Source organism: Gossypium raimondii, chromosome 1 (assembly GCF_025698545.1).
Source record: "Gossypium raimondii isolate GPD5lz chromosome 1, ASM2569854v1, whole genome shotgun sequence".
Classification (NCBI taxonomy): Eukaryota; Viridiplantae; Streptophyta; class Magnoliopsida; order Malvales; family Malvaceae; genus Gossypium; species Gossypium raimondii.
The window spans coordinates 23690437-23707001 of NC_068565.1; the positions used below are offsets into that span (position 1 = coordinate 23690437).

At 34.2% G+C, this 16565-nt stretch overlaps 1 pseudogene; it reads right to left on the bottom strand.

Moving 5' to 3' along the window:
- Nucleotides 1–826: 826 nt before the first annotated feature.
- LOC105786913 (protein SRG1-like) lies at nt 827–15341 on the bottom strand (annotated as a pseudogene).
- Nucleotides 15342–16565: the final 1224 nt, after the last annotated feature.

The following is a 16565-nucleotide window of genomic DNA, read 5'->3' on the forward strand; positions in this document are numbered from 1 at the left end:
ATTTTTATTAATATTGATAAGCTTTTAAACTCTTTAAAAAGGATAATACGCAAAATTAATATTTTTTTATTTCAATAAGTTTTTCACATTTTAACTTTTAGCAGTATTTTTTTAATTTTGACTTTTTATTAGTTTTATTTATTATTGATAAAAAGTTTAAAAAAACATTTTGAAAACTATGAATGGAATAGATAAGTTTTTATCATATTTGCTCGTTTTAATACAATGCCTAGAACTATCCATAGCCCCTTCTTAACCTTTAATAGGAGGATAATGCATTTCAGCGCACTCAAACCCATATCCTCTTACACTGGTAACAATGCTAATGCCAATTGAGTTAATACTCAACCGACAAAACTTAAAAAATTCTTAGTTAGGTTGAGTTACTAACTCAAATTTCAAGTCCAATATTTAAAAACCACGAGGTTAATTACCCACTAATCATCACTCTTAATTTTCTCTAATTATAGTTGGACTCTTAATTTTCTCTAATTATAGCTGGAAAAATGTCATAAAGCTTTAAATCGGTGCTCGCTCCGTAAGTTAAGTTATATGGTATACACAATTATACACAAATACCCATATTCTTTACTCATTTTATTATAAAATGTATTATACAATCAAATACATACAGATACTCATACTTCTCACACATATTATTCATAATGGTACACTCACAAATATCATATTTTTCTAAGGAAGCCTTAAAGATGGAAGAAGCTGGGTTCACATCTCATACATAACATCAAAGCAGCATTTATTTTTCAAACCTCGCATAGCTTATTTATTATACATATTGACGTAGTTTTGGAGTTTTTAACTCAAATCAATCAAGGTTGTCGTCTCCTTCATCATTGATCCTCATATGCTCCAGATATGTTTTGCCATTGAGCTTGTGAGAGAAGAAACCTTGAACGTATTGCTCATTCCAACCCTTTTAAACAATGGAGGATTCTTTGGATTGATCAAGCTAGGTGAAGGTCCAGCATCTGCTTCTAGTTTAGGGTTGATGAAAAAAACTACTGACATCCTTTCTTTCTCTGAATTCGCTACCACCTAATACTCAATGCTACGATAAACCCCATTGCTATATATCTGCATTACTTCAATATTTAAATTATATATACATAGTAGACTAATGAGGAAGACTGATGTCTCTACTCCTTATATATTTTAAGAGTTTTGTTTATGTATTGAATGCTTAATTTGAAAATTATATTTACCTTTAACTTTTTTACAACTTTATATTTCATTCATCAAAAAGAAAATTTAGTTAAATTTTACCATACCCACCGCAAAAAAAAAGTCCATCTTGATTCTAAATCCATAAAGCAATTTGAGTTTTACATCTCTAATTAGTACTAGTCCATGTTCCATCCCTCGACAATCCCCACCCTTTCCTCTTATAATATATATGTTAAACTATTACAATAATATAAATCCAACATTACTTGTTTTAATTATACTAAATATATAATATTGTATTTTCTTTTCTAATATTAAATAATTTTATCCATATTTTAATTAAGATATATTTTTAGGCATTGAAGTTTCAACACTAATATAAACTTTTATACATACAAGCAACCATCATAATTATAATATTTATAAATTGAAATATTATATTTGTTGACACCATTTTTTTGATCAAACGGGGTCGAGTTGGGTTTTTTTAGAAAAACGAAAACGAAAGTGGGAGTCGCCACCAATCATTTTTTATCTAGGTGTGATCGGATCACCTCATAATAGTTGATTTTTTTTAAAATGTTTTGATTTATCAAAACAATAGTTTTGGTCTACGATGATTTAAGAAATCGGGTCCGGGAGTCGGTTACGTACGAGGAAGGATTAGCACCCTCGTAACGCCCAAAATTGGTACCTAGTTGATTAATAAATGTCTAAATGCCGAAATTTGAAATTTTGAAAAAATAAATCAAAACGCGATCCATTTTTATTGATGTACATTTAAAAATTGTTTGAGTAAATTTGAAATTGAGTTAAAGACCCGCTCATTCCAAAGTAACGAAATGTTACGCCCCACAAGTTGGGACGCGATATTTGAAACTTTAGAGAATAAACTTGACTTTAATTTTTACTGAATTTCATATTTTAAAATTAAAGGGAACATTTCACCATTTAAGTTTAATGAGAAAAATCGAAACCCCGTAAGTTAGGGTACGATTTCTCAAATTACCCAAAACGCGAAATGTTGCCTTATAACGAAATTTCTTTGATTTTGAAGCTTAAAATGGGTACTTTGCGATTTAGGTTTAACGAGAAAATCGAAACCCCGTAAGTTAGGGTACGATTCCTTGAATTACCAAAATGCAAAATATTACCTTATTTAGCAAAATTCCATTTTGAATAATAATGGGTAATATATTTGAAGGTATGCATTTATCTTACTTAGAATAAAATAAAGCAATCTAAGTTGGATAACTATGTTGGAGCTTAATTTACAATACAATGACGTGAAATGACAATATAATAATAATCATGGAATAATGATACATGGATAAAATTACACAAATGTATAACAATAATATGAAATTGCGAGTAAACTAATTATGGCATCCACAATGACAATACCCACTCAACATACATTATTTGAATATTAGTATTAATAATCAAAGACAAATAAGTCAAGTAGCACACATAGCAATTTCAAAAGGACTAGCATAAAACAAATTAGAGCAACTCAAATGTAGGATAATTTTAAAAGGATAATAAATGGGTTTTGAATGAATAATATGAAAAAAGAAAATAAAAATCAATTATATGCAAAACAATTTTAGAAATACTATGTATAAAAATTTTAAAATAAATAATATGTATGTACATATAAAACGTAAAATAAGAAAACATCTTAAAATGGATAATAAATAAAACATAAAACAAATAGCATAGTTGAAAAGGTACAAAATAATTTTACAATAATTAGTGTATATAATTCATTCTAATATAAGATAAAATAATGTATAAAATACTTAATGTATAGAAATTCAAAATAAACAAAAATAAAACAGTTTTGAAATAACCAATATAAAGAATTTCAAAATAAATAGCATAGGAAACCATTTAAATTACATACTACATATAAATTTAAAATGGGTAAGGTATATACATATATTTGAAATGAATAACATATATAAACTTGAAATAAATAATAATAAATCTAAGACAGTTTAAAATAAAATAATACATAAAAGAAAATCCTAAATAACAACAACAAAAAATACAAATACAATTGAGAGGAAAAATATATATATATATATATAAATGGAGATAAAAGGTCAAGGACGTAATTGAAATCAGAATGAAATTAATGGGAATAATTACAAATTAAAAAAATGAGGGACTGAAATGAAACGCGCTGAGGACATGAATGACTGACTGTGAATATTCTCCGTCCCTTATGCGCATCGTTTTGCGCAGGACTAGATTGGAACAGGCGCAAAATTATGTAGCCAAAATTAAGTGAAATAAAGGGCTGCATTGAATGTGCCGCAGGATTGGAGGGATCAAAGGTGCAAATTACCCATTAGGGCAAGAATGCGCAGGTCTCCCTCCTTCAAACGGCGCCGTTTTAATCACAATAAAAGCCTAAAAAATCTATTTTTTCTGCAGTTTCATTTTTCTTGCAAAGAATACAAAAAATAAAATAAAAGAGAGGTTCCCTTTTCTCTGCTAGGGTTCCAAGGGTAGGAACCCCGCCGCCGTCACGCCTCCCCGCTGCCCGTTGGCCGAAGCTATGCAAGGGTGCGTCCTATCAGCACATTCAAGCGTGTTCAGAAGTCGAGGCCATGGAACAGAGAAACAAAGGGCAAGAGAAAAGCTTTGGCCCCTCCTTAAACCCACATCTGGCGACAGTGAAGTACCATCGACGGCGGGCCTAAGGGCCGATTCAGGTAACTTTCTTTACTTTCTCTGCCGATTATTTTAAAATGGATTTAAAAAAACAAACAAATAAGTAAATAAAAAATATATGAAAAAAACGAAAAGAATAGTCTAAAATCAACCTTTTGAATTTTTGTTTCTGAGTTTCGATTGACTGATGTGTGTAAAAAAAATACAAGGATTCGATCAAGGCTTTTATAGCCAAGTTCAATAACTCATTTCTTTTTCTTTTTTTGTTTCCATTAACTATATCTCCTGCATGCTTCTGTTGTTGCATTCAATTTTCTCTATAGGTGTCAGAGGTGTGGAGGAGTACTGATAGGCGAGCCTTGGGCGGCGGCAGCGTGCGAGAAGCTGGAGCGGCGCACATGGGTAGAGTGTGGCGCACCCTAGGGTTCCCCATCCCCTATTTCTAAAAGTTTTTGTTTGTGGGCTAGGGTTGTATTTTGGGCTGGTATAATTGGGTTTGAATTTGCTGTAAATAGGCTGTCATTTTTTTATATGTGGGCCCGGGTAGAAATTGGGCTTCTACAGCTGCCCCTCTTTGCTCATTTTCGTGTAACGAGAATAGAGCAAAGACTAATAAAGACCAATTTTGCCCGGTCTCACAGAGTCTTGACTTCTTGGTGCCTTTCTTCTTCAAGTAGCCTCATTCTAGTCCACTACATCTTATTGCTTTGATCCACTTCACGGTATCTTTAGAGAGATATGACTTCAATCTACTCTGCTGAACTCCATGGGGATGAGATTTGCAGTTTTAGTCTGCTCCACTGTAACTTCAGGGAGATAAGACTTGTATCTTCAACCTGCTCCACAGCAACTTCAGGGAGATAAGGCTTGTATCTTCAACCTGCTTCACTGTAACTTTAGGGAGAAAATGTTTGATATGATAAGATCTAATTTGACCTACTGCAACTTCAGGGAGATAGGATAAGTAGCTTCAATCTGCTCCATTGCAACTTCAGAGAGATAAGATTGGTATCTTCAACCTGCTCCACTGCAACTTCAGTGAGATAAGACTTGTAGCTTCAACTTGTTTTACTGTATCTTTAAGAAAATAAAATCTGGTGCGGTCTGCTCTACTGCAACTTTAGAGAGATAAGATCCATCATTTTAATCCGCTTCACTGCAACTTCAGGAAGATAGGATTGGTTTCTTCAATCTGCTCCGCTACAACTTCAGGGAGATAAGACTGGATGCGATCTTCTCTACTGCAACTTCAGAGAGATAAGATCTATTTTTTTAATCTGCTCCACTGCAACTTCAGGGAATAAAACTGGATGCGATCTGCTCTACTGCAACTTCAGAGAGATAAGATCTATGGTTTTAATCCGCTCCACTACAACTTTAGGGAGATAGAATTGGCTTCTTTGATCTGCTTCGCTATCAGTACAGGAAGGCAAGATCCGCTATCTTCAGTATGCTTCGCTGTCAGTACAGGAAGGCAAGGCTGGTGTCTTCGATCTGCTTCGCTGTCAGTATAGGAAGACAAGATCTGCTATCTTCAGTCTGCTCCGCTGTCAGTACAAGAAGGCAAGGCTGGTATCTTCGATCGCTTTCTTTGTCCAAGACAGAAGGCAAGATCTGCTATCTTCATCTGCTCATTGCTATCTGAGGAAGGCAAGGCTTGTGTCTTCGATCTGCTTCGCTATTTGTACAGGAAAGCAAGATCTGCTATTTTCAGTCTGCTTCGCTATTAGTACAGGAAGGCAAGGCTGGTGTCTTTGATCTACTTCGCTGTCAGTACAGGAAGGCAAGATCTGCTATCTTCACTGATCTATTCTCTAGGGGACATGACCTGTATAATCCATTGCATGGACCTATTTATGCCTAGTGTTTAGGACGTCATGATTAAAATGACTCAAATACTCCTAACTAGATGTGTATGTATGATATTTACATGAATGCAGAATGTCATTTTTAGAGAATGATCCATTTTGAATGTTTGGGTTGTCATTGCTTGTTGCTCAATAAGCTTTTATTGCTATCAGAATGCTATCTTGTTCAGCTGGTAACACTCATCTCTTACTCAATCAGATTGCCCCTACTGTAATCTTCAAAGTTCAATCCACTGTAATCTTCAAGGTTCAGTCCACTGTAATTTTGGTACATAAAATTTGAACCATCTTCCTCATACTGTAATTTAGGAGTAAGGTCTGGCCCTTTCTCAATCCTCTCCCATTGCAATTCAGTGATACAGGATTTGAATCTCTTTGGTCTCCTATACCATTCTCAGGGTGTCGTACCAAATGTTTATGCACAATTGTAGTACTTTCTCTTCTGAGAAACCTCTTCTTATTGCTTGGTGAACATCGCTTGTTTGTTTATTGAAGCTCTGGCATCTTGTCATTTTGTTCAATCCATGTTTTGACGACAAAATTCGAAAGGATGGTCGTAATTTAGACTTTCCCTTCTTAGACATTTCAAGCTTCAAACTTGGTGCGTTTTAAACAATAGTCCTATTTTAGGTTACTATATTATTTAGAAACTTCTAGAGTAATATGAAAAACTTTCTTTGTGAAAGTATTATCAGTCCAGTAATCATTATTTCAATGAAAAATGCTTGAAAAAAATTATCAAAATGGAGAAGATGAAATTTTGTTGAGAGCAAAGCTCGAAATGAATGAATCAATCAAGATAGCAAATTTTGCTATAATGGAAATAAATTAATCAAGATGGCATATTTTTTCAAAAATACAAAAAATGAATAAAATGGAAATAGATGTCCCAGATATCGCAGCATGAGCTTCTCTGCCCCAAACATCTTGAGGACCCTTTTGAACTTGACATGTGCTTAGAAGTCCTAGAAGTCTTTGTTGATGCCTCAAGATGTAGCATATCTCCTTCTTATTAATTCAGAGATGACAAGACTACCGCATGCCCCACCTTCAATCAAAATTTGAACTACCAATTCCTGGGTTTTTAATTCAAAACCCCTTTGGTCTCAATGCGCCCTTTGCGGGTTTTCACCTTGGCCTCTCCTTTTTCTTTTTTCATTCTCTTTTCTTTTCTTTTTCTTTTTGTTTCTTTTTTTTCAAGTGAAGTATTTATTGCTTGAATCAGAATTCTCAAGATTAGGCAGGTTCTTGCCATCCATCTTGGTCAATACCGACGCTTTTTCAGATAAGGCTTTCCACATAAGGTCTTTTCTAGTTTGGCATCCAATTTCTTCTTAAATCCTTTTGTATGGGAAGGATCTTCTTCAATATCAGGTCCCCCTCATGGAATTCTCGGGGGCAACCTTTTTTTGGTGAGCTCGCATCATTTGCATTTGACCACGACGAATAACTTTAAACTTTTCTCTTCAATCGGGATCGAATCCAAAACTCGAAGAGAATGAATCTTGACCTTAATGAGAAAAATTGCGATAAGCCAAGGCCTTGCCCCAGTAGAGTCTTTTTTTTTGCACCATTTATTTTGGGGTGACATGGTGTTAATCTTGAACATACTGTATACTTTTGATATCATGTCGTTGTTCAAGTTTGATGCATTGTCAGATATGATCCTTTTTGGCATTCCATATTGACATATGATTTTTCAAGGATTTGCTAACTGTCGACTTTGTGACATTGGCATATAAAGCGACTTCTACCCACGAAAATAAATCGATGACCGCCAGAATCCTTTTTGGCAAGATCGACCCAATGACCTTCATGCCCCACATAGGGAGAAGTCGTGGATTCCAATGATTCTTTGTAGGGTAGAATATGTTTTCCATCTTGTTCTACCATCCACAATAAGACTGAAGATAGGCTACAATCTATGTCATCTTCGAAGTTATGAGATCCCTCTCAACACGTGTCTTACTCAAAACGAGATTTTGAGTCTGTAGCAGCGTTACTCATGTCGTTGATATCCCGGGGACCTATTGTATGTACAGAAGAATATACAAGGAATGTATGAATTTAAGAATAATTATCTGTACAGTATGATTATGAATGAATGAAAGAATGATTTGGAAGAAAGAAAAAAAATAATTATTCATAAAGAATGAAAGAATATTGGCTCAAAAATTATCGCAAAGATATATTTCATTAAAATAATGACGTTCAGACATGAGTCTATTTCACAAAAGAGTTTTTATTGCCTCTAGGCTAAAAGCAACAAGTGTGTTCTGAATATTACTCTGAGTAAGCTCTAAATACTACAGGAGTCTCATCTGTAGTATAATTATTCAGAACACTCCCTGGTTTATAAAGGTGGATATCTAACAAGGTCCGTTTTCAGTTGCCTTCATGTACGACATTGATGTGAATGTTTTCCAACACTTTTTCATACATCGCATTCACCCCATTATCAATGTGATTGGGTAGCGGATTTTCTGCACTAGATGAATCATCTAATTTGACAATGCCCATACTGATAAGCCTTTCAACTACTTTTTTAAAGGCAATGCAATTTTCTATGGAATGCCCTGTAATTCCCGCGTGATAATCACATTGTGCATTCACGTCATACCATTTGGGGTACAGAGGTTGTAGGGGTTTTGAGTAGAAAGGGGCGACAACGTGCGCATCAAACAGATTCCGATATAACTCTTTATACGTCATTGGGATGGGCGTGAACTGGAGTCTTTCTGTGTTTGGCCTCGAGTTGGATTCTTGCTTTGAAGGGCCTAGATGGCTAGCAGCTACCGTCCTTGGCTGGCCTACAGTGACTGATTTTGAATACCCTTTATTATACAAGCTCAGGTTGCTTATTTAATTTTCCTTGTGCTTTAGGATTGATCTTTTGACACTTTCCCCCGCATCTATCTTCCTACTTCTTATGGCGTTTTCAATCATCTCGCCAGACATTACCATATCGGAGAAGCTCATGGTATCGCTTCCCAACATGTGGTTAATGAATGGGGCTTTCAGAGTGTTGATGAAAAGCATCGTGGTTTCTTTCTCCAGAAGAGGTGGCTGGACTTGTGTTGCTACCTCTCTCTATCTTTAGGCATATTGCCTAAAGCTCTCACTTTTCTTCTTTTCCATGTTCTGCAATGTGATTCTATAGGGCGTAATATCTTTCACATGATTGTATTGCTTCATGAAAGCTTGCGCCAAGTCTTTTCATGAGCTAACTTTAGCACGACTTAACTGGTTGTACCAATTGGCTGCTGACCCGATCAAACTATCCTGGAAGCAGTGGATTAACAGTTGATCATTATTGACGTATCCTATCATCCTTCGATAGAACATAGTAATATGAGCTTTAGGACAACTAGTCCCGTTATACTTTTTGAACTCCGACATCTTGAACTTAGGCGGGAGCACTAAATCAGGGACCAAATTTAGATCCTTGGCGTCAACTCCACAATGGTAGTCGGTATTCTCCATGGCTCTAAATTTTTCCTCTAGTCATCTACATCAGCCCTCAAGTTATTTTGGCAGGCCCATTCTTGCCTTTTCTATTTCTACAATGTCATCGAGATCAGGGACATAGGATTGGTAGGGTTGTCCCCAGGATTAGAACCTGAGCCCGTTTGAAAGTGCATTGTTACCGAGGCACCAGCCTGATATTGAGGTCTCATATTGACAGGTATTCTTTGCGGGCACATATTTGGTTGTGCCTGGGCGCTTATCGGGGTGAAACCTAGAAGATACATAGGGTCCTCATGATCAACCCCAGAATTAACTACGGGGCTTTTTCCTTTATCATTCCCCCCAGCCAATAACTGTGCCAATTGGTTCATCACAGTTGTTTGGGCTTCTATCATGTCTTGTTGGATTTTATCCAGTCGTTCCTGTATCTGATCTTGCATCTCCTTTTGCAATTGTTCCAATCTTTCTAACCTCTGATCCATTACTTTTGTTTGGCGACGGGTACCGTAGCGATGTTCGGTTGGTTGACTCTTGTTGGTTTCCAGATTAACTGAAACAATCTCGTTTAATTAGGGTCTTTTCGTGAAGTTTAATGTATATGATGCAATGAAATGTAATGCGGATGAATGCAAAAAAGAGACGTTGATTCTTGGTTCAATTCTATTAGAAAAACTTTACTAGAAAACAAATCTCTTTACATAAAACGGATATTTACATATACGACCTTGTCCTAACACTCGAAGTAGAGACATTGACCTTTTTCTCATATCCAGATGCTAAGATTGAATCTCGAAAACTCTTCAAAAGGGCACCTCCTCTATCTCCTTTTTACTTGATCCGAGTTGTGACCCATTGTTCACTCATCCTCGTGATGCTCATTGACTTCTTTAAGAAAACTGGCGTTAGCAGCTCTCGAATAGTCTTCGTCAGCTTGAGTCTTCGGGTGACGAGACAAAGTCGTGTACTCATTCACCAGACTATCACCCTTACCTCATTACGTTTTCTCAGACCATATTCGGACGACCGCATTGTCTTCCATTTTATCAAGAAACTCATTTTCTTATGACAAGCTCTCTATTTAGCAACTGAACGTGAATCAACACCTCTTTTTTATGATGAAAATGCAGTGCATTCATAACCAAAACAAAACAAAATGGATTAGTACAAAGCAAAAGTAAGAAAGAAACAAATAGAGCACCTATTCGGGTGACCACTATGGTTTGGGGTGGTTCTACCTAGGGTAGACTCTTAGGGCTCACTATATGCGGTTCGGTTCCAAAGCAAAGGTACCCAAACCAGCAGATTCCTCGATCCTCACCCATTATAGGCTCATACGGACCGAGTTTGGTTCAGGGGAATACATTTCCTTATGGCCATGCAAAGATGAAAATCTCACGAAGGCGTAGCTTCTCACTCCCACTTAAAAGGTGTGACCCACGGTCATGTAATGTAAAGTCTGAAGATATAAAAATTTAAAATATCAGACATGATGAAAAACTAAAACTCAAAAACAGATGAAATGTAATGAAAGGATCATATATTAAAATCAAAATTTCAACTTTCAACAAAAAGAAAAAAGTTAATCAATTTACGGTCTGACTCTCTTACATCCCCACTGGAGTCGCCAAGCTGTTGACACCAGTCTTTTGATCAAACAGGGTTGACTTGGGTTTTTCTAGAAAAACGAAAATGAAAGTGGGAGTCGCCACCAATCCTTTTTTATCTAGGTGTGATCGGATCACCTCGTAATAGTTGTTTTTTTAAAAATGTTTTGATTTATCAAAACAATAGTTTTGGTCTACGATGATTTAAGGAATCGGGTCCAGGAGTCTGTTACATACGAGGAAGGATTAACACCCTCGTAACGGCCAAAATTGGTACCTAGTTGCTTAATAAATGTCTAAATGCCGAAATTTGAAAATTTAAAAAGCAAATCAAAACGTGATCCATTTTTATTGATGTACATTTAAAAATCGTTTGAGTAAATTTGAAATTGAGTTAAAGACCCGCTTATTCCAAAGTAACGAAATGTTACGCCCCGCAAGTTGGGACGCGATATTTGAAACTTTAGAGAATAACCTTGACTTTAGTTTTTATTGAAATTTCATATTTTAAAATTAAAGGGAACATTTCACCATTTAAGTTTAATGAGAAAAATTGAAACCCCGTAAGTTAGGGTACGATTTCTCAAATTACCCAAAACGCGAAATATTGCCTTATAACGAAATTTCTTTGATTTTGAAGCTTAAAATGGGTACATTGCGATTTAGGTTTAACGAGAAAATCGAAAACCCGTAAGTTAGGGTACGATTCCTTGAATTACTGAAATGCAAAATATTACCTTATTTAGCAAAATTCCATTTTGAATAATAACGGATAATATATTTGAAGGCATGCATTTATCTTACTTAGAATAAAATAAAGCAATATAAGTTGGATAACTATGTTGAAGCTTAATTTACAATACAATGATGTGAAATGACAATGTAATAATAATCATGGAATAATGATACATGGATAAAATTACACAAATGTATAACAATAATATGAAAATGCGAGTAAACTAATTATGGCACCCACAATGACAATACCTACTCAACATACATTATTTGAATATTAGTATTAATAATCAAAGACAAATAAGTCAAGTAGCACACATAGCAATTTCAAAAGGAGTAGCATAAAATAAATTAGAGCAAATGAAATGTAGGATAATTTTTAAAAGGATAATAAATGGGTTTTGAATGAATAATATGAAAAAAGAAAATAAAAAATCAATTATATGAAAAACAATTTTAGAAATACTATGTATAAAAATTTTACAATAAATAATATGTATGTACATATAAAACGTAAAATAAGAAAAAATCTTAAAATGGTTAATAAATAAAACATAAAACAAATAGCATAGTTGAAAAGGTACAAAGTAATTTTACATTAATTAGTGTATATAATGCATTCTAATATAAGATAAAATAATGTATAAAATACTTAATGTATAGAAATTCAAAATAAACAAAAATAAAACAGTTTTGAAATAACCAATATAAAGAATGCATTGAATGTGCCACAGGATTGGAGGGACCAAAGATGCAAATTACCGATTAGGGCAAGAATGCGCAGGTCTCCCTCCTTCAAACGACGCCATTTTAATCACAATAAAAGCCTAAAAAATCTACTTTTTCTACAGTTTCATTTTTCTTGCAAAGAACACAAAAAATAAAATAAAAGGGAGGTTCCCTTTTCTCTGCTAGGGTTCCAAGGGTAGGAACCCCGCCGCCGTTACGCCTCCCCACTGTCCGGTGGCCGGAGCTATGCGAGGGCGCCTCCTATCAGCGTATTGAAGTGCGTTCAGAAGTCGAGGCCATGGAACAGAGAAACAAATGGAAAGAGAAAAGCTTTGGCCTCTCCTTAAACCCACATCCGGCGACGGTGAAGTACCATCGACGGCGGGCCTAAGGGCCGGTTCAGGTAACTTTCTTTACTTTCTCTGCCGATTATTTTAAAATGGATTTTAAAAAATAAACAAATAAGTAAATAAAAATATATATGAAAAAACGAAGAGAATAGTCTAAAATCAACCTTTTGAATTTTTGTTTCTGAGTTTCGATTGACTAATGTGTGTAAAAAAAATACAAGGATTCGATCAAGGCTTTTATAGCCGATTTCAATAACTCATTTCTTTTTCTTTCTTTGTTTCCATTAACTATATCGCTTGCATGCTTCTGTTGTTGCATTCAATTTTCTCTGCAGGTGTTAGAGGCGTGGAGGAGCAGTGATAGGCAAGCCTTGGGAGGCCACATGCGAGGAGCTAGAGCGACGCACATGGGCAGAGTGCGGCGTGCACTAGGGTTCCCCATCCCCTACTGCTGAAATTTTTTGTTTGTGGGCTAGGGTTGTATTTTGGGCTAGTATAATTGGGTTTGAATTTGCTGTAAATGGGCTATCATTTGTTTTATATTTGGGCCCGGGCAAAAATTAGGCTTCTACAATATTATACATACATTATTGTTTTTAATTTAAATATAATATTAAATATATACCACATATATTTCCATTATACAAAGACTAGGCCAGAGCAAATTCAAATAACAAAAAATTTTCTTACGTAGCGTGCTAGTTTAGCCCATTTAAACTTTTATACTTCTTTTAATATTAATTTTTTATACATTAATTTTAAATGGTAGTTCACAATTAAATTTTGTAAATAATCCAACCGGATTTAAATTTTAAATGGTTAATTGAATTTAGTCATAATCTAGTATATATAAATAAGGGTGATATTTGATAAAGTATTATACATCACAAGTGAATTATAGTAAAATATCTCATCAATCAATCAAAAATGAAAGAATTATAAAAAATATTAAAAATTTTATTCAAGCATATTTATAATTTAACTATAATTTATTTACTTTGCTATGTTTTTGTTTTGCTCATTAATAAATTATTTTATTGTATGTTGCATAAGACTAGTGATATTATATTATATAGAGAATAAATTTTGTTACTACAATATGTATAACTTTGTTAGCTATTCTTGGTTCCTTAAAAAATGATATTCTTGGTTTATATATTATTATATAGTGGTACCAAACAAGAAAGAGATGAGTTGAGAGAAATATTTAACCTCTAGAATATCCCCAATATTGACAATAAGGGCATTTGGGAGGATATTAACGGGGAACCAAACATTATCTTTGTGATTGTGAAGGTCTTCAACACAATTAAGTTGGAGGAGAATGATGAGAAGAGTGGAATTGAAATGAGGAGTAATGCCCATAACCAAATCTAGTTGTGGACATGGAGGATAGTATGTCATCTTAATTGATTGCATCCCATCCTCAAAATACTCCATCATCTCTTTTTCATCAAGTTCCAATGCTTTCGCCATTAATCTCAGAAGCTTCTCCCTGAGTTTTTGCAGTTCCAATATGTAAGTTTCCATGGTATTTCTTCATGCAACAAAAAAATATCATCACATAAGAAATGGGAAGCTAATAATATTCATTACTTTGTAACTAGTGTGCACTTATATTAAACATCAAACTTAAAATCAATTGAAAAGAGAAGAACCTCAAGGATGAAGGGAGCTCTTAGTGGAGATAAGGCTTTCGTTGGAGAATAGGGTTGGTCGTCATATAAAGCCTATCAGCCCAGTCAAAATTTCCACCGCCTCTCTCTAAAGTTCTGTAACCTTCAACCTCACCTTTAGAGGCGGATACAGGGGAGTTGGAAAGGGCCCTAGCCCCCCTTAAAATGGAAAATTTCTATTTAGGCCTTTGAAATTTTTTAAAATTTTAAATTTGTAAAGGTAAAATTGTACTTTGGCCCCCCTAAAATTATAAAGATATAGACTATAAAAAATTAAAATTCCATTCGACCCCCTAAAAATTTGTTCTTGCTTCACCCCTGCTCACCTTCCTTTATCTTATGCTTCATTTTTCTCTTTCCAGTGGGAGCTTCTAAAATCCTTCAACCTCATGCTTCACCATCTCCAGTACTGAGCTCTTAATTCCATGGTTCACCAGCTGCAAATGCAAATTAATTTCAATCATAACTGTTAGGGTTTTGTTTTCTCTTTTTTTTTCTTTCTTCTCAATTTTAAGTTTACTTTGTCTTTTTCTTCTAATAAAATAAATATATATACATGTAGACAATTAGTGACATATAAGTCCAAAAGGTGACTACGTGAGAATCTCTCAACAAAACAAAACTTCAAAATATTGTAATATGAAACAAAGTATGATTCCATACACATCACATGCAATTTTATAATCAAACCCTTTTTCTCTCTCTCTCCTTCATTTGAAGTTCCAAAGAAATGTAATATATAATTTTATATATAAAACGAACCAGAAAGGGTGAATTTAAAGAAAAATATTAAACCTGAAAGAAACCCTAGTCTTTGCAAGTGGAGTGCAACTTTTCGATTTGAAGATCAAAATCCTCCCCAAAAACCAATTGATTCATGTCAATGATAGGAAGCATTTGGAAAGGAGGAGCAACATCAAGGGAAGGAGTTTGTTGATCTAAACAAACATAGTATTGAGGGATTGTTATTATCAACTCTTTGACAAACTCTTGAGCTGAAAAAGACTTGCTAAATTGATCTTCTACGATTGATACTGCTACCATGTTTGCTAAACTTGATCAATGTGCTTGTAAAACCAACTCATTACAAGAGTATTGTAACAACCCGATTTTAGGCCTAGTCGGAACAGTGGTTTCAGACCACAAATTCGACGAGGAAAAAATGATATTTATTATATTTTTATGGTCTACAATTTCACGGAATGATTTTGTAAAAATTTCATTCAAAAATTTTGACGTTTGGGCACTAAATTTAGCCAAAAGGACTAAATTGTAAAAAGTGCAAAAGTTGAGTTCTACATGTTAGAAGTGCCAATTGTTATGAAATTTTAAATTGGAGGTCCATAAATTGTAATTAGACAATTGGTTAACTTGTTGGACAAAAATGGACATGAGATAAGTGAAATAAGATATTTTTAAGTTGGAGGCATTTTGTTCATTTAGTAATTAAAACGAATTAAAAAGGCTAAAATAGCAAAAAAATTGATCATCTTCTCCATGGTGAACGAAATGAGAAAGGGGGAAGCCATATTTAGGGTTTTCAAGCTTCCAAGCTCCACGGTAAGTGATTCCAAGCCCCGTTTTTAATGTTCTTTACGTTTTTTGGAGTCTTGGTAACTTAATTTAACTTATTCTAGTAATAATTTAACCTAGAGTTCAAATTTGGAAAAATACCCATAGGTGAAATGTGTTTATTTTGATGATTTATGGTAGAATGTAAAGCTTGAAATTATGTTAAATAACTTCTTCTAGCCGATTTTAAGTGAAAACGAGTAAATTGACAAAACCGGTAAAAATACCTAATGTTCATAAGTAAGTGTTAGAGTGAGAATTTGATGTTTCCATAGAAGGAAAAAATGTTTAGCATGTCATAAAACATAAGAAAAAGCAATAAAGTTTAATTTTCGGGCCTAGGGGCAAAATCATAATTTTGTGAAACTTTAGGAGAAAAAATGTAATTTTGCGATAATATATTGTTTGTATATTATCAACCTTGATAATATATTATTGCACCAAAGTAAGTTTGTATGTAGATAATATATTGTTTTATTTCTACTTAAGTGTTTTATTATTTTATTTAAGATATGTACTATCGTGGAACAAATATATGATGCAAATTATGAATTAAGATGGGTTAGAGAAGAATTGGTAAAATATTGAAAAGTAAGAATTTCCAATTTAAAACTCGGAATGGAAAATATATGAATGATTGTAATTAGGTCACGTGTGGTACGCACCAAGTGTAGGCCACAACGTGTACCAGACTAA